The 19,728-nt window shown below is 44.4% G+C and overlaps 1 protein-coding gene and 2 pseudogenes across 4 annotated transcripts in view; all 3 read left to right on the forward strand.

The window, feature by feature from the left end:
• The first annotated feature begins 99 nt into the window (after window positions 1-99).
• On the forward strand, window positions 100-406 carry LOC103270129 (annotated as a pseudogene).
• Window positions 407-2,896: 2,490 nt separating this feature from the next.
• Window positions 2,897-3,443, forward strand: LOC110596507 (annotated as a pseudogene). Its single transcript, XR_002482514.1, has one exon. The product of XR_002482514.1 is annotated as a mitochondrial import receptor subunit TOM6 homolog pseudogene (transcript).
• Window positions 3,444-18,746: 15,303 nt separating this feature from the next.
• The window catches only part of EIF2B3 (eukaryotic translation initiation factor 2B subunit gamma), a 165,785-nt gene continuing 164,803 nt past the window's right edge, over window positions 18,747-19,728 (forward strand). For all 3 annotated transcript variants that reach the window (XM_008067655.1, XM_008067654.2, XM_021717415.1), the window contains exon 1: window positions 18,747-18,946. The gene's annotated coding sequence lies outside the window, so the exon portion shown is untranslated. The remainder of the gene's footprint in view (window positions 18,947-19,728) is intronic.

Here is a 19,728-nt window from a genome sequence, read left to right on the forward strand (position 1 = left end):
AAAAAAAAAAAAAAAAAAGAACAGGTACCCAAACTCAATGTTCACGTCATCCACACCTCACACCTTTGTCTCCACCACTGCCATTGCTGTCCTGCAGCCATGGCCTATCCAGCAACCAGTCAGCTCCAGTGCGCTACCAGCAGCTGCTACCAGACCCAGCCCAGTGACTGGCACATGGGTCACAGGAACTGCTGCAACGACATGCCCGTCTGTCTGTGTGGCACTTTTGTCCCTCTGTGCCTCGCCTGCCGCCCCCCGACAACTTTGGAGAGCGCTGCTGCGTGCCCTGCACTCCCTCTGCACCGGCATGTGCAAGCGCTACCACATCCAGGACTCCATCAGGCATGACTGGGCAGCTCCCACCTTTTGTCTGCCCTGTGCCCTCTGTCAGGTGGCCTGGAACTGAAGATCCAAGAGTAAAGTCCTTCCCTATTCTACCTGCCTGGCTGCCTCTGGCCCCTCCTGGGATGTCTTGCCCTACCACCAGAAATATGTCCACAATAAAAACCTGAAAACCAAAAAAGACAAAAAACAAAACCAAAAAAAAATGGTGCCTTGGGAAAGACCTGGTGCCTGTACGTTCCCCTCACGGCAGTCACAACCTCAAGTGTGGTCTCAGGGTCCCAGTTGTCTCAGTCGGGGTACAACACGAGAGTGCAGTGACCAGTTGCTCACCCAAGTGGCTTGCAGGGTCCCGCGTTGTCTTCTAGGTTGTGTCCTGGCTGGGAAACTCCTTTTTCTGGAGGGTGATGTTTAGTCCCTCTCTTGCAGTACTCTGCTCCCCTGAGGTATCTCTCCCCAAAACACAGCCTGACATCCCAGTTCAGCCTCGCAGCAGCCTTTACCTCCCCCACCTCCTGCACCTTGGGTGGTCCACAGGAGACACCTCCTTCCCATGAAACCCCTTCTCATCCACGGAGCAGGAACCCAGAGGTTGCCACCCCACCCACCTCTGCTCTTTCCAGCAAGCTCTCTGCCCCATGCAGATCTGAGGCATGCCTTTCCTTTCTCTGGCCTTCAAGGAAGAACCTAGCCCACATGCACCTACATGGGGTAATCCGCTTCTGTGCCTAGTACTGGCTACACGAAACTTTCTCTTTAACTCACACTGTAAATTTTGTAGCCTGCATTTCATTTAATCATTCATTCACTTAATAAATGTACAACAAGCACCTAGGTGAATAGGTAAAATTGTAGCTAAAACTGATTATTTTTGCCCTCATAGGATTTAAATTAATGGGAGAGACATATATTAAACAAATAATTGCATGAACAACATTTAATAACATTTGTACAAGAGCTACAAAGAAGTGAAGATACCGGTTATTAGAGGACAAAACAGAATGATTCCAACTAATGGGGCTCAATGAAATGCTAAATTCATAAGGAGGGTAACTGGACCCAAGGTCAACTGGGAAACATGCTGAAAACCCTGTTAATGGAGGGTAAGGTGAGAGAGAGGAGAGATTCTAGCCTTATAGGTTAATTTTAGGGCTTTCCGATGCGCAGCCCCAAGAATTAAGCAAGGAGTGACATGATTAGATTTTTCTTTGGTGGATGCATAGAGAACAGGTTCAGAAGGAGACAGGCGGCAGGGAGTAATCTAAGGAGGAAATAATGGCGACTGGGACAAGGGGGTACTCATTTTAACATAACTAATTTTAACATTAAAAATTCAATTATTTTTGTTGGCTGCAATTTTGTTTCGTTATAAGGAACTTTGATAACGTATTCATTGTAAACCGTCTACAGATGGATATTAAGACATAGTTTAGAAATTTTCAATACTGAAAGCGATAAATGTTACAATAAAATCCCATGTATATATTCTTGCATTGCCTATTTTATTATTTCCTTAGAGTAACTTCCTAAAATCACTTCATCAAACTGCCAAATTGCCCTGTAGGAAAGAGGAATCAATTTTCATTCCCTTTTTTTTTTTTTGAGTTGGAGTCTCACTCTGTCACCCAGACTGGAGTGCAGTGGCCGCTCCCTGCCACCGCAGCCTCCACCCACTAGGCTCCGGCGATCCCTCCGCCTCAGCCTTCCAAGTAGCTGGAACTACAGGCGTGCGCTACCACGCCTGGCTAATTTTTGATTTATTGTAGAGATGAGGGCTCACCAAGTTGCCTAGGTGGGTCTCGAACCCGTGGGCTCAGGCAATCCACTCACCTCAGCCTCCCAAAGTGCGGGATTACAGGCTGAGCCTCCAAGCCCAGCTTTATTCCCTTTAATATATATTTCCTATTAACACTTAGAAATATTTTTTGAGAATATGATGTGTTGGAAAATGGTAAAATTGTTATTTTAATTTGCATTGCTTTGTTTATTAACTATATCGAAACATTATTTTCTTCTTCATAAACTACCCATCATGTATTTTTCCATTGATTTCATTATACTTGTCTTACTGGTTTGTAACAACCTTTACATAGTACTGAAATAATAAAAGCTGGGTAGTCACTGATCATTCTCTTAGTACAAAGCACTGTGCTAAGTACTATACACTTACTATCTTGTTTTATCTTCTCAACAACTCTATGAAGTACCATTGTTATGCCCTTTGCCAAATGGGAAATCTAGGACAAAGGGGAAATAAGTAACTTGCCCAAGGTAAGTAGAAAGCAACGAAGCAAGGGTTTGGATGGTGGTCTCCCAGATTCAAAGCCTGCTTACTTGGTAACTAACGTGCTATATCCTGTATATTTAACCCCTTTGTCCTGTCAAGTGTTGCAAATACGCTTTTGCTGTCTGTTCTTTGCCCTTTGCTGTCATGTAATTTCTTTCCTAACATAAAATATTTAAAAATTTTATGAATTTGTAGTCTTTTTTCTTGAGCCCTCGCCACTGATAAGGTGCATCGAGAGACACACAAGCTCATCCCGGAGGTACTACGATGGCTTCCAGCCGGGTCGCCATGAGCACTAACTGCTCAGCAAATGAACCTCCAGAGATTCTGGACAACGTGGGAGATTGGCTTCGGGGCGTCTAATGCTTTGCAACCGATAGGAATGATTTCCAGAGGAACTTGATCTTCAATTTGAGACTCTTTGCTGCAGGAGTTTGGCTGGCTAGGAACTTGAGTGACATTGACTTCATGGCACCTCAGCCAGAGGTGACAAATGGAATCCTGTGCTGTACCCAAACCACCTAAAAACAGGCTATGATCTGTGACCACCACAAGATATGCCCTGATGGCAGCTCAAATTTGGTTCAGAGGGGCACCTTCCTTTTCCCTGTCTGGTTTCCTTTTGTTCCTTGAGTCCACTCAGAACTCCATTCTCTGGTCAGCAGTCAAGCTTAAGCTAAAGCATTGCCTCTGTTTGTAAAAATTCCGTACATAGTTCCCAAGTTTCTGCAGGGGGTGATCTTTACTCTTGTCCTGAGAAATAGCAATGGTGTTTTAACAAATATCTGAAATAAAGATTGTACATACACACACACACACACACACACACACACACACACACACACATACACACACACAAAAGAAATCTTTTTCTTTATGGAATAAGCCATATAGACCATGGATATATACCATGGTGAGACAATATACTACTGTATACGAGTTAAGAGCTATTCTCTATAGTCAACTGTATTCATATTCTGGTTTTGCCAAATACTAGCTATTGACCATGGGCAAGCTGCTTAACCTCTCTGTGCCTCAGCTTCCACCTTTTAAAAACTTTTAAAAATTGCCAGACACTGTGGCTCATGTAATCCCAGCACTTTGGCAGGCAGAGGCAAGAGCATTGCCTGAGTCCAGGGGTTCGAGGCCAGCCTGGCTTGGCAAGACCTCGCCTCCACAGTAAATAAAAAAATCAGCCAGCCTTGGTGGCACACGCCTGTAGTTCCAGCTCCTTGGAAGGCTGAGGTAGAAGGACCATCTAAGCCTAGCAGGGTGAGGCTGTGGTGGCCATAAGCGTGTCACTGCACTCCAGCCTGGGTGACAGAGACTCCTACTCAAAAAAAAAAAAAAATTAAAATTAAAAATAAAAACTTTTTAAAAATTAATTTATTTTTAATTAATAAATAATAATTGTATTTTCAGGATACAATGTGATATTTTGGTCTATGTATACATTGCAGAAAGAGTCACTCAAACTCATTAATATATCTGTCACCTCACCAACTGTTAAGGTAAACTGAGGTACTCTGGGCCAGTACCATGGGAATAAAGCAAAAGAATCGCAAAGGTAAAGCAAAATAGTTTATTCAGATTCAGGATAGGATTTAAATGGGACTGACATAAGATGTAGTACAGAGGCCAGGCTCTGTAATCCCAGCACTTTGGGAGGCTGAAGCAAGTGAATTTCCTGAGCCCTCGGGTTCAAGATCAACCCAGGAAATTTGGCAAAACCTTGTCTCTACAATAAATAAAAAATTAGCCAGGCTCAGTAGCGCGTGCCTGCAGTTCCGGCTACTTGGAAGGCTGAGGCGGAAGGATCGCCGGAGTCCAGTAGGTCGACGCTGTGATTGTGCCACTGCACCCCAGCCTTGGCAGCGTGTGAGACTCCTACTCAAAAAAATAAAAGAATAAAAGATGTAGAGCAGTGAGGGGATTTGAGGAAGGAGGGCTTTTAAAGTTTTAACAGCCGGGCTCGGGGGCTCAGCCCTGTAATCCCAGCACTTTGGAAGGCTGAGGTGAGTGGATTGCCTGAGCCCGCGCGTTTGAGACCCGCCTGGGCAACTTGGCAAGACCTCATCTCTACAATAAATCAAAAAATCATCCGGGCGTGGTAGCTAGCGCATGCCTGTAATTCCGGCTACCTGGAAGGCTGAGGCGGAAGGATCGCCGAAGCCCAGCAGGTTGAGGCTGCGGTGGCCGGGAGCGGCCACTGCACTCCAGTCTGGGTGACAGAGTGAGACTCCAACTCATAAATAAATAAATAAATAAATAAATAAATAAGTAAATAAGTAAATAAATAAATAAATAATTAGCCAGGCGTGGTAGGCACACCTGTAGCTCCAGCTACTTGGAAGGCTGAGGCGGAAGGATCGCCGGGGCCCAGCTGGTCGAGACTTTTGCACTCCAGTCTCGGTGACAGAGTGAGTCTCCAACTCAAAAAAAAAAAAAAAAAAGTTTTAACAAGAAGATGGTAAAAAAAAAAAAATGTCCAGCAGCTGCATTCCTGAGTATTGGTAATACCAATCTTGTGTCCTTGACATTGTTAGGGCAATCAGTCCTGTGACTTCAGGGCCTTCAGTCTCTGGTGGGCTGGTGAGCAGTCACTAAAGGCTGGTTACGATTAAGTCAGTTTGGTCTTGTGTAGCTGATAGATGAAGGCCTGGAATACAGTAATCATCAGTTGAAGACATACTTGGGAGATGCAAGTTATCAGTGACTACCTCCAGAAAGCTGGTTTCGTCCTTGGCTAATGATCAGGAAGTGGGGAGTGGAATAGATAGCTAGCAAAATATGACAAAGCTTAAGCTATGTTAAAATGGCTATTCTTTAACTAAGTCACTCAATTTTGACTTCATCCTTTTTCATCAACTGATCATTTTTTGTGCGGCAAAAATGTTTAAAAAATCTCTTCATTCAGCAATTTTCAAATGTACAATACATTTTTATTAACTATGGTCCCTATGCAATGCAATAAATCACTAAAACTGATTCCTCCAGTCTAACTAGATTTTGTGCCCTTTGATCAACATCTTTCTTTTCACCATTCCTTCCTGTCCTCTGGCAACAACCTTTCTACTCTTTCTATGAGATTAACTTTTTAGATTCCACATACAAATGAGATCATACAGTATTTGTCTTTTTGTGCCTGCCTTATTCCACTTAGCATTTTGTCCATGTTTTCATGAATGACAGAATTTCTTTTTCTTTTATTTATTTATTATTTCTTTTTATTTTTTTTAGTCGGAGTCTCACTCTGTTGCCCAGGCTGGAATGCAGTGGCATGCTCATGGCCACACAGCCTCGACCTGCTGGGCTCCAGCGATCCTTCCACCTCAGCCTTCCAAGTTACTGGAACTATAGGTGCATGCTACCACGCCCAACTAATTTTTTGATTTATTGTAGAGACAAGGTCTCGCCATGTTGCTCAGCCTGGTCTCGAATCTCTGAGGTCAAGCAATCTTCTTGCCTCAGTCTCCCAAAGTGCTGGGAATACAGGCTTGAGCCACCATGCCTGGCAGAATTTATTTCTTTTTCAAAGCTGTCTGTTGTCTAGTATTCCATTGCATATATATGCCACATTTTCTTTATTCATTCATCCATTGGTAGATACTTAGGTTGATTTCATATTTTGGCTATTGTGAATAATGCTGAAATGAACATGAGAGTGCAGATACCTCTACAGCATGCTGATTTTTTTTTTTTTTTTGAGTTGGAGTCTCACTCTGTCGCCCTGGCTGGAGTGCAGTGCATGCTAACAGTTACCGCAGCCTCCACCTGCTGGGCTCAGGTGATCCTTCCACCTCAGCCTTCCAAGTAGCTGAAACTACAGACATGTGCCATCATGTCCAGCTAGTTTTTTATTTATTGTAGAGACAAGGTCTCGACAAATTACCCGGGTTGGTCGTGAACCTGTGGGTTCAGGCAATCGATTAGCCTAGGCCTCTCAAAGTGCTGGGACTACAGGCTGAGCCACCAAGCCCAGGCTCTTTTTTTTTTGAGTTGGAATCTCACTCTGTCACCCAGACTGGAGTGCAGTGGCCACTCCCAGTCACTGCAGCCTCGACCTGCTGGGCTCCGGCGATCCTTCTGCCTCAGCCTTCCAAGTAGCCGAAATTACAGGTGCATGCTACCACACCCAGCTAATTTTTTGGTTTTTTTTTGAGTTGGAGTCTCACTCTGCCGCCCAGACTGGAGTGCGGTGGCCGCTCCTAGCCACCGCAGCCTCGACCTGCTGGGCTCCGGCGATCCTTCCGCCTCAGCCTTCCAAGTAGCCCGGAATTACAGGCATGCGCTACCGCGCCCGGCTGATTTTTTGATTTATTGTAGAGATGAGGTCTCGCTGCCCAGGCGGGTCTCGAACCCGCGGGCTCAGGCAATCCACTCACCTCAGCCTCCCAAATGCGCAGGATTACAGGCTGAGCCACTGAGCCCGGCTTAATTTTTGATTTATTGTAGAGATGAGGTCTCGCCAAGTTTCCCAGGCAGGTCTCGAACCGCGAGCTCAGGCAATTCATTCACTTCGGCCTCCCAAAGCGCGGGATTACAGGCTGAGCCACCGAGCCCGACCTATTATAGAATTCTTAAAATCCTTCCACACCAATATTAGATAAATGATTGCCTAATTTTTTTTCTGGTAATTTTATCATTTCATTCTTTTCATGTAACTCTTTAATCCATCTGGAATTTGTTCTGTATAATTTGTTCTGTTTTATGTATATATTTTCCAAATCCCTAGCCTGTTTCCTCAGCTTCCTTTTTTGGATGACCTATTATTGTACCATTAATTTGAAATGCTAGCTTTTCACATTCTTATTATGACATGCTAATTTTTTTTTTTTTTTTTTTGAGTTGGAGTCTCACTCTGTCGCCCAGACTGGAGTGCAGTGGCCGCTCCCGGCCACCGCAGCCTCGACCTGCTGGGCGCCGGTGATCCTGCTGCCTCAGCCCTCCAAGTAGCTGGAACTATAGCGAGTGCTACCACACCCAGCTAATTTTTTGATTTATTGTAGAGATGAGGTCTCGCCAAGTTGCCCAGGCGAGTCTTGAACCCATGGGCTCAAGCAATCCACTCACCTCAGCCTCCCAAAGCGCTGGGATTACAGGCTGAGCCACTGAGCCCGGCTTAAATTTTTATGTATAAGAAATCCTTGTTTTTCACAGTAGTGCCAGACTGCAAAAACGACCAGGCAAGTTGAAACTGAGCAAAAAGATCTCACGATAACAGGAAAAATTACTATTGTTTTGTGACCTTTAAACTTTTAGTCAAAACATTAAGACGGGCTCAGTGGCTCAGCCTGTAATCCCACACCTTTGGGAGGCTGAGGTGAGTGGATTGCCTGAGCCCGCGGGTTCGAGACCCGCCTGGGCAACTTGGCGAGACCTCATCTCTACAATAAATCAAAAAATTAGCCGGGCATGGTAGCGTGCGCCTGTAATTCCGGCTACTCGGAAGGCTGAGATGGAAGGATCGCCGGAGCCCAGCAGGTCGAGGCTGTGGTGGCCGGGAGTGGCCACTGCACTCTAGTCTGGGCGACAGAGTGAGACTCCAACTCAAAAAAAAAAAAAAAAAAATTTCAAAACTTTTTCTGCCAATTATAACCTATAGTAAAAATAATATTGATTTAGAACACTGTAGTTTAAAGCATTAGAAAAATTGATAATTAAATTGCTTTACTTAAAAAAAAAAAAAGTAAGACTTAACTGAGTGTGGTGGCAGCTACCTGAGAGGCTACCAAGTATTGCTTGAGCCCAGGAGTTGGAGGCTGCAGAGTGCCATGATCACATCTGTGAATAGCTACTGTACTACAGCCTCGGCAACATAGTAACATAGTGAGACCCAGTCTCTTAAAAAAACAAACACATACACCAACAATAAATAAATAGAAACCCAAATAAAAAGCACTATCCCACTCACAATTGCCACCAAAAAAAACACAAACAATCAAATACCTTGGCATCTTCCTAACCAGAGATGTGAAAGATCTTTACGATAAAAACTGCAAAACACTGTTCAAAGAAATCAAAGATGACACAAACAAATGGAAAAATATTTCATGCTCATGGACTGGAAGAATCAACATCACTAAGATGTCCATCCTACCCAAGGCAGTCTATAGAATTAATGCAATACCCATTAAATTACCAGCAGCATTCTTCTCAGACCTGGAAACGGCAATATAGGAATTCGTATGGAAACGTAAACAACGAGTAGCCAAAACAATCCTTAGCAAAAAAAACAAAGCAGAAGGTATCACACTCCCAGACTTTAAATTTTATTATAAAGCTACAATAACCAAAACAGCCTGGTATCGGTACAAGAACAGGCATATAGACAAATGGAAAAGGATAGAGATTCCAGAAGCGAAACTTCAATTTCTCAACCAACTCATCTTCGACAAAGCCTCCACCACCAATCACTGGCAAGAGGAGAACCTATTCAGTAAATGGTGCTGGGAAAACTGACTGACCACATGCAGAAGATTAAAATAAGACCCCTACCTATCACCATACACAAAAATCAACTCTAAATGGATCAGAGACCTAAACGTAAAACCTCAAACTATAAGAACCTTAGAAAATGCAGAAGACACCCTTATAGAAATTGGAACTGGCAACCAATTCCTGCTCAAAACCCCAAGTGCCCAAGCCATAAGAGATAAGATAGACAAGTAGGACCTCATCAAACTGACAAGCTTCTGCAAAGCCAAAGAAACCATTAAGAGAGCAAGGAGACATCCCACAGACTAGAAAAAAATATTTGTCCACTGTATGTCTGACAAAAGCCTAACATCTAGGATCTGCAAGGAACTCAAACGTGCCAAAAAGAAAAAAACAAACAGCCCCATTAGAGAGTGGGCAAAATATATGAATAGACACTTCTCAAAAGAAGACATATGAGCAGCCAACAGATACATGAAAAAAAATGCTCAGTCTCACTAGTCATCAAAGAAATGCAAAATAAAACTACACTGAGATACCGCCTAACTCCAGTCAGGATAGTCTCAAAACACAACAGATGCTGGAGAGGATGCAGCGAAAAGGGAACACTTCTACACTGTTGTTAGGCATGTATACTAGTACAGCCTCTGTGGAAAATAGTGTGACGATTCCTAAAAGATCTAAAAATTGACCTTCCATACCACCCCACAATCCCCGTACTTGGAATATACGCGGAAGAACTCAAATCACTCTATGAAAAAGATACCTGCACACTTATGTTTTTTTGTTTGTTTGTTTTGAGTTGGAGTCTCACTCTTTCGCCCAGGCTGGAGTGCAGTGGCACAATTACGGCCACCCCAGTGTCAACCTGTTGGGCACCAGTGATCCTTCCGCCTCAGCTTTCCAAGTAGCTGGAACTACAGGTGTGCACTACCACGCCCGGCTAATTTTTCTATTTATTGTAGAGACGAGGGCTCACCGAGTTGCCTGGGCTGGTCTTGCACCCGCGGACTCAGCCAATCCACTCGGCTCTGTCTCCCAAAGTGCTGGGATTACAGGCTGAGCCACCGAGCCCGGCCTGCCCACGTATGTTTATCGCAGCATTGTTCACAATAGCAAGAACATGGAAGCAACCATGCTGCCCATCAAAAGAGGTACATTTTTAAAATGTGGTACAAGGCTTCATGCTGGTGAGTCGGTCAAGGGCTGGGCTGGCCACGCCATATTGCCCCCCACGGTGAACTTCAAGGTGTCCGCCGGCGTTCTCACGGGCGCCCTCAATGCCCACAACAGGGCAGCGGTGGACTGGTTTCCAAGTGCATGTGATGCTTGACTTGTAATACCCAAAATTTCATCTGCTGATGTTTCTCAATCCTGGATTGAGAGAAACTTGAAACCCTGGATCAATCTTGGCTCCAATGACCAACTGCCTCCAAAGAAGAAGACCAAGATCACATCCCCTGAATAATGCTTTGAGCTGGACTCCCCACCATTATGTTCCTGGGGGCTGGGGCACTGCTTCCCTGGAGTCTGGCTTTCTGGAGAACAGGGCATACCAGCCTGATTCAGCATCAGAGCGTGTGGAACCAACTGCGTCAGCATCTGCAAACTAGTCCAGGGATTCCAGGGAGTATTACTGATCTATGACTATGAAAAGTCAGACCACGGGGGCGTGCCCTGTGCACAAGTGCCTTGCTTGTTTTCCAGACTCTGAGTTTCAAGAGAACTTCATAACAAACAGCCTGCCAGGATCTGGGTTCAGAGATGTGCAACTCTGGATTGATGTGCAACTCTGGATTGAAGTGTGTGTGTGTGTGTGTGTGTGTGTGTGTGTGTGTGTGTGTGTGTGTGTAAATGTAGCAGTCACTGTTGCTAAACTGGGTCTTTTCTTTACACTTCTGCTGACTCCTATGGCCATATCTTCCCCTAACGGCTCTCTCTGAAGCTGAGAAGGCAGGTCTATCCACAAGACACAGAACACAAGACACAGATGAACATCCCCTCAGACACCCCTCAGTCAGTGATGATAGAGGTGTATACATACCCCATCTCCCTCATCTCTCAGGTGGAAAAATCCAGAGGCATTTTCTGTGTTCCCACCTGGGCTTGAATTCTATCCCTCCTCAGCAGTAGCTCCTTACTTAGAAGCCTTTCACTGTCTTTCTTCCCTGTGTCACTTTTCTCATTTCCTCCCGATGTTTCAAGTGGCTTGCAAATATGCTGCCTAACAGAAATCCTTTGTGCTGGGGTACTCAACCTAAGACTACGGACAAATTTTCATTCATGAAGCATATCCCTGGTATGAATTCTTGCCACTGTAACTGAGTATCTCACCCTTAACACGTATTTTAAAGTTAAAATACACGATGGAATATTACACAGTCATAAAGAAGAACAAAATTTTGAACTTCACAGTAACCTGGATGGACTTAGAGTCTATAATACAAAGAGTGACGTATCACAGAAACAAATAACTGAATATCACATGTTCTCACTCATATGTGGACCTTGAATGATTATCATAATCCTATAAGAAAAGGATTGGCAGTAGCAGAAAACTGTGGGGGGGTTTGAGATGTGGCAGGGAGGCAGGATTGGCAGTAGTAGGAATCTGCTGGGGGAGGAGGGGCACACCTCATCAACAAGGGTACCTGCATAATGAACATTTATATGCCTGACCCTGAATTGTACCCCACATCTTTTTTTTGAGTTGGAGTCTCACTTCGACGCCCAGACTGGAGTGCAGTGGCCGTTCCCGGCCACTGCAGCCTCGACCTGCTGGGCTCGGGCGATCCTTTCACCTCAGCCTTCTGAGTAGCTGGAATTACAGGCACGCGCTACCACGCCCGGCTGATTTTTGATTTATTGTAGAGATGAGGTCTCGCCAAGTTGCCCAGGCAGGTCTCGAATCCGCGAGCTCAGGCAATCCACTCACCTCGGCCTCCCAAAGTGTGGGATTACAGGCTGAGCCACCGAGCCCGGCCTAGCCCCACATCTTTAAAATAAAAAAAAGTCGAGGCTGCAGTGGCCGGGAGCAGCCACTGCACTCCAGTCTAGGCAACAGAGTGAGACTCCAACTCTAAATAAATAAATAAATAAATAAATAAAATAAAATAATTAAAAAAGAAAAAAAAATTTTTTTACAAACAACACACAAACCAAAAAGCCTTATCAGGAATAGTTTAAACAGTACTTGTCTGTTTTTTTTTTTGGCATAACTTATAATATAGAGTAAGCATCCTCTCTATGTCTTGGTGAATTGTTATACTCTAAGTTTGGATCCCCTTTATTCTTTGTATTTTCTTTTTCTTTTCTTTCTTTCTTTCTTTCTTTTTTTTTTGAGTTGGAGTCTCACTCTGTTGCCCAGGTTGGAGTGCAGAGGCACGCTCATGGCCATCGCAGCCTTAGCCTGCTTGGCTGAGGTGATCCTTTCGCCTCAGCCTTCCAAGGAGCTGGAACTATAGGCATGCGCCACCACGCCCGGCTAATTTTTTTATTTATTGTAGAGATCCAGTCTTGCCAAGTTGCCCAGGCTGGTCTCGAACCCATGGGCTCAGGCGATCCTTTCACCTCAGCCTCCCAAAGTGCTGGGATTACAGGCATGAACCACCGTGCCCGGCCAGCATTATCATTTCTCATTCCTTTGCTGCACTTTCAGATGGCTAATTGTCTTGTTTATTCATTTTTGTAAAATGTCATGTGTTTATTGCTTGGAGTCAAGGAACTAACACAATTATACTCTTTTCTGTCTGTATATAAACTGTGCATAAACTGAATAAGAGATGTGCCATGACCAATCATCAATGGATTTTTAAAGAAGTCACATGATTAATCACTGCTCATGATGCACATCTGAAAAAGTTGGATGTGCTACTCCTCCCTGCCCTACTACTTCTTATTCCCAAAGTACTTATCACTTTTTAATATGCTGTCAGTTTACGCAGTTATTATTTAGCTTCTTTATAATTTATGCTGCCTCTCCAAGCTTTATGAGGACTAGATCTTTATTTTGTTCAATGCATCCCAAGAGCCTAAAATTGTTCTTGGTGCATAGTAGGCACTCAGTAAATAGTTGTTGAATGAACAAATGAACTGTGGCCCCAAAACCATGCTTTCCAATTTAAAAACAAGGGAAGGCCAGGCACGATGGGAATCCCAGCACTTCAGGAGGTTGAGGCAAGAGGATTGCTTGAGTCCAGGAGTTGGAGACTAGCCTAGGTGACATAGGGAGACCCCTTCTCCACACACAAAAATTTTTTTTTAATTAAACAGGTGTGGTAATATGAGCTACCTGGCTATGCAGGAGACCAAACTGAGAGGATCCCTTGAGTCCAGGAGTTTGAGGTTACAGTGAGCTATGCTTACATCATCATTGCACTTCAGCCTGGGTGACAGAACAAGACTTTAATCTCAAAAAAATAAAAATAAAAGTAAGAGACAATCATCTATCTGAAAAGTTTTCTTTTTTTTTTTTTTTGAGTTGGAATCTCACTCTGTCACCCAGACAGGAGTGCAGTGGCCGCTCCCGGCCACCGCAGCCTCGACCTGCTGGGCTCCGGCAATCCTTCCGCCTCAGCCTTCCAGGTAGCTGGAACTACAGGCACGCGCTACCACTCCTGGCTAATATTTGATTTATTGTAGAGCTGAGGTCTCGCCAAGTTGCCCAGGCAGGTCTCAAACCCACGGGCTCAGGCAATCCACTCACCTCAGCCTTCCAAAGCACGGGATTACAGGCTGAGCCACCGAGCCCGGCTTGAAAAGTTGTTTTCAATAGAGAGGTGGGGGAGGGGGGAAATCACCAAATTGATTACACCAGTTACTTTTAAAGTTGGCCCATCAGTTTAGAACATGAACGTCCAGATCCTGACCTTTAAAACCACCAATGATGAAAATTCTCTGTGCTTGAAAATAAATCTTAAAGTTCTAATTAATGAAGATTCTTTCCAAGTTCTTTATATTAAACAGTGTAGCATAATTTCCTCCCTAACTTATGACTCTATTAGGTAATTACTGGGCTTACATACAAAAATAAAATACAAATGTTTTAGGACCTGCAATTGGTTGCCAAAGTGGAGTTTCTTTTTTCATTTTTATCTTTCAACCAGCACTTTAAAAACAATAATTCCTGGCCCCATTGACAAGTCTACAGACAAATGGAGTAGATGAATATTGTGATGTGGCCAGAAAATTCCCAGAGCAATCTCTAGCAAACCGTGGGAAGAGTGTTTGTGAGCCAAGGCCCAACTTTTTAAAGATTTCTTTTGTCTTCCAACAGCTTAGAAAGCTTGCCCTTCTTAAGTTATTCCCCTACCATATACAAGCACAAACATACACACACATATATACACAAATATCCCTTGGGAAAGAAATGAGAAATAATCACTGTGAACAGGAAACAAACATTATAGGAAATAGTCTGTATTCAATAAGCATGTATGAAATACTTCCTATGTACTTAATAATAATAAACAAACATGAGGCTAGGCAAGAGGAATAATAAAATGGATTGATTTAGTGAGGAAGAAAGTTCAAGAGAAGAGATGATGTCAGGGACCTGGCTCTCAGCTCAGTTTTCCCACCACAAGGGGAGATTAAAGAAAAACCTCTGAGATTTCAATTTTTCAATACTACTCACTTAGAATGTCCCAGGTTCTGTGCTAGGTCCTGGGGAGAGAGGACCAAATAAGATATAGCCCTTATCTTCAAAGGTTCCTAGTGTGTTAGAGAAGACATGAAAGGGAGGATGACAATCCTTTATGGTATGTGCCATAATGCAAATACTAGAAGCAGTGGGAACCAGTAAGAATCTAGAAGGCAACAGTGTTTCACGTGTGCTCTGTGGATTCCTGGGAATCTCCAAAACGTTTTCGGTGGACCTTTCAGGTCAAACCTATTTTCATAATAATGCTAAAAAATTACTTGCCTTTTTCATCATATTGATATTTGCATTGATGGTGCAAGAGCAATGTCTGGTAAAACTGCTGCTGCCAGCAGGGCTCGGTGGCTCAGCCTGTAATCCCAGCACTTTGGGAGGCCGAGGTGAGTAGATTACCTGAGCCTATGGGGTCGAGACCAGCCCCGGCAACTTGGCGAGAACTCGTCTCTACAATAAATCAAAAACTAGCCGGGCATGGTAGCGCGTGTCTATGGTTCCAGCTACTTGGAAGGCTGAGGTGGAAGGATCGCCTGAGCCCAGCAGGTCGACGCTGGGATGGCCGTGAGCATGTCACTGCACTCCAGCCTGGATGACAGAGTAAGACTCCAACTCAAAATAGATAAATAAAAATTTTAAAAACCTGTTGCTGCCTGATTTAGCATCAATCAAAGCAGTAGCACCAAACTTTACTAATAGTCATTGTTTTCTTCATTGCCACACTCTTGCAGCAAAAAATAAATAATAATTAAGCAAAGTGAGTTACACTTAAGATCTTTGATGATGCAGAATATATTAATTTTATTGTATCTTGGCTTCAGTACATGTCTTTTTAATGTTCTGTGTGATGAAATAGGAATTACACACATAACACTTCTGTGCATACAACCATCAGGTTGTCTCCAATAAAAGCATTTGTGTGATTGAGTTGTAAGTTGCACAATCGCTTTTTCAAGGAGCATTATATTTACTTAAAAGAACTGACAACATTAGTCAGTAAGTTATCAAAATGAACAAAGTGAGACAGTTACCTCAAGGAAAACTTCTATTAGTATCTGTTTTGTTTTGTTTCACAAATTTGAGATGGAGAGTCTCCCTATGTTGCCCAGGCTGGTCTCAAACTCTTGGTCTCTCAAAGCACTGGGATTACAGATGTGCACCACCACACCAGGCCACAGTATTTGTTAATGATAATATTTGTGATTTTAAGAGAAAATTAGAATTGTAGAAAACCTGTTGTGTCATCATAAGCTTGTCAGTTTTTCCAATATTTAAGATTGTTCTGAGACTGGTAGTGATATTAACAAATGCGGTTTTTAAAAATATTGTATAATGAGTCATCATTGAAAAGACATAACTCTGTGAACCAATATTTTACAAATTAGTACTATTGCAAACTGCAAAATTATGTATGGGTAAAATGTTCATTCCAAGTTCAAGTATTGTAACAGAGTTCAAAATGTTCATTAATATAATTTCAGATTCTATATTGCAACATTTAACAGACTATCACTATTGAGTTTTAGTGTAGTATCAAAGAAGAATACTTATAATTATCTGAAAAGCCTATTAAAATCTCTTTCTCTCCCCAACTACATACCTGTGTGAGGTCAGGTTTTCACCACATAATTCAAATAGAAGAGAAAGTCCTCTAGTTCCCTGAAAATATTTGCTAGTTTTAACATAAGTATTGGCCGGGCTCGGTGGCTCAGCCTGTAATCCCAGCACTTTGGGAGGCCAAGGTGAGTGGATTGCCTGAGCCCGCAGGTTCAAGACCTATCTGGGCAACTTGATTAGACCTCATCTCTACAATAAATCAAAAATTAGTTGGGCGTGGTAGCGCATGCCTGTAGTTCCAGCTACTTGGAAGGCTGAGGCGGAAGGATCACTGGAGCCCAGCCAGCTGAGGCTGCAGTGGCTGGAAGCGGCCATTGCACTCTAGTCTGGCTAACAGAGTGAGACTCCAACTAAAAAAATAATAATAATAAAAAAAATAAAAAATAAACATAAGCATTTAAAATGGACGACAGCTATGGGGCTGATTGCTGTTCTTATTTTATAACTGGTTCTTACCTCAAAACCATGCTGTGATTCCCAAGGCTTCTGCTTGCTTTAGCTAATTCCAAGAAAAGAGAGAATCTTTCTGTAGAGGAAAGGGATAGTCAGGTTTCAGGTCTCCTGTGGCCAATCACTCAGACCCTCCCTCCCCCCAGTAGCTGGGACTACAGGTACATGCCACTATACACAGCTAATTTTTTGATTTACTGTAGAGTTGAGGTTTTGCCACGTTGCCCAGGCTGGTTTCAAACCTGTAGGCTCAGACAATCCTCTTGCCTCAGCCTCCCAATGTGCTGGGATTACAGGTTGAGCCACCATGCCCAGCTAACTCCTTTATTTTTTTAATCATACTCTACCTCCTAACTGGCAGGGAACTAAAGCAACTCAAGGATTAAGACATGGATTTTTTTTCTCAAAAGGAAGCTTTCAAAATATCAGGAAATTGTAGGAATGCATGGGAGAGAATGACTAGTGTTCCTATTATCTACTGCAGTTTAACAAACCACTCCAAAACTTAGTGCTTAGAATAACAATTATTTTATTATTATCTCTCACAATTGTGGGAGTTGTGTAGAATCAAGCGATTGGGGTCTCTCATGCAGTTGCAGCCTCATAAGTAGTAAGTAGTTCTCTCACTGTTTTCAGGGAGTCTGCTATATACATAGCAACCAGAGTGATCTTTTTTTTTTTTTAGTTGGAGTCTCACTCTGTGGCCTAGGCTGAAGTGCAGTGGCACGCTCACGACTACCCCAGCGTCGACCTGCTGGGCTCCGGCAATCCTTTCGCCTCAGCGTTCCAAGTAACTGGAACTACAGGCGAGCGCTACCGTGCCCGGCTCATTTTTGATTTATTATAGAGACGAGGGCTCACCAAGTTCCCGGGGCTCGTCTCGAACCTGCTGGCTCAGACAATCCAGTCGCCTCGGCCTCCCAAAGTGCTGAGATTACAAGCTGAGCCTGGCCCAGAGTGATCTTTTAACACTCTGTTATATCATGTCCCTCTGCTCAACAATCTCTGGTAGCTTCCTATCTCACAGCAAAATTGAAAGCTACTCAATATAGCCTACAAGTTCCAAGGGATCTGAATTCTCCACCCTCTTCCCATTGCCTCTCTGACCTTCTCCACCACCATTCACTCTCCCCCTAGCTACTTCTCTTCAGCTACATTGGCCTCCTTGCTGTTTTTGGTTTTTGGTTTTGTGTATGTGTGTTTTGGTGTTTTTGGTTTTTTTTTGAGTTGGGGTCTTGCTCTGTCTCCCAGACTGAAGTGCTGTGGCATGATGGGGGTGGGGAGGGGGGCTGTTGGTCAGCGAGGGTTTCAGTGACACGGTGAAACTGAACTGCCCCCTGAAGAATCAGGTGGATATATTGGGTAAGAACCTTCCAAGCAGATTATGCTCCAAGTGTAAGAGCCCTGAGCGAGACTGCATGTTCAAAGACCAGCAAGGCCAGATGCGCCAGGTGCAGTGGCTCACACCTGTGATACCCAGCACTTTGGTACCAAAAAAACAAAACATGAGCCGGGCGTGGTGGCACCTGCCCGTAGTCCCAGCTACTCAGATCCTGAGGCAGAAGGACCGCCTAAGTAAGACAGCAACAGAGTGAGAATACAACTCAAGAAAAAACAAAAACAAAAAAAGGTGACTTGAGTTGCCATGTTAGACGTCTCACACATACCAAGCTCTGGCAATTCCTGGCCTGCGAAGGCATCCGGCGATTACTTCATTGGCTAGCCAAAGATTGAGGCTCCCAAAGAGCAATCTTTTCACATAGTGGTAGTTGGAGCCAGGCCCTAGGATGTGAACTCCCTGAGGAAAGAGAATGTGACTTGCTCCGTCTGGCTGCTTGGCAACCTGCCCTGAGAGGCTCAATAAGGTTTGATGGACCCGACAGGAGACTAGTGAAAGATTCTCGTCGGCACCGCTGCCTCCGGCCCCGCCTTCTCCTCTTTACGCATGCGCGTCCCTCCGTCATCTATCGCTCGGCGCTCGTCCCTTCTCCTTGGGTCTGCTCAGCGCTTTCCATCGATCTGCTCGGGCTTCGCGCGCCTGCGCCATTGGGCTGTCAGAAGCGGCGTGGAGAGAGCTGGGAGCTGTTGCGGTACCCCGGGAGCTGAGGAAAAGCTACGGCTTCTGCCCTGCCAGGCCGCGCAGCAGTTGGCTAACCTGGGTGAGCAGCGCGGTGGGGGCAGAGGCCCCCATTCAGAGGGAGGCAGCTTGTCGAGCTGGGCCGAGGTGGACCCGCAAGGACAGGCGGGGGTGCTGAGCCTTGATGTCGCCTGCTGGAGTCCCTGCTCGTCCCGACCATGTAGCCGAGTGTCCGAACTAGAAGGAAGGTTGAGGAGAATCCGAGCCAACCATCTTGTGCAACAGATGGAGAAACTGAGTTTCGGGGAGGGGAGGATCTGCTCGAAGTCACAGCGAGTGAGCACCAGACCCGGGAGCAAACGCCTTGAGCACCGTGCCTGAACTTTTTCCATTTCGGCACTTCGTTTATTAATTCAGCCTTCCTTTAGTTGTTTGGGTGCAGGACAATGAAATATAAAGAGGAATACACTAAGGCCCCTACCTTCAACACAAATGGGTTGGAAGACCAGTTGTGATACAGTTTTCTTATCCATTTACAACTGGAAAAGGCATAGTGCTATGATGGAGGCATGTCTGAGATGCTATGAACACCGTCTGTAAAGCGTGGGAGGCCAATGAGATTCTTTTCCTTGATTCCTGTCACCCCATAGTCGTGGCAGTGACATTGAGCATTTGGCAGTCCACATGGCATCATGATTACGTTCATGATAACTATTCTTTTTTTTTTTTTTTTTGAGTTGGAGTCTCACTCTGTCACCCAGACTGGAGTGCAGTGGCCGCTCCCGGCCACCGCAGCCTCGACCTGCTGGGGAACGGAGATCCTTCCGCCTCAGCCTTCCAAGTAGCTGGAACTACAGGCGCGCG

The sequence above is a fragment of the Carlito syrichta genome, unplaced genomic scaffold (genome assembly GCF_000164805.1).
Source record: "Carlito syrichta isolate Samal-C Ts95f unplaced genomic scaffold, Tarsius_syrichta-2.0.1 Scaffold309730, whole genome shotgun sequence".
NCBI lineage: Eukaryota > Metazoa > Chordata > Mammalia > Primates > Tarsiidae > Carlito > Carlito syrichta.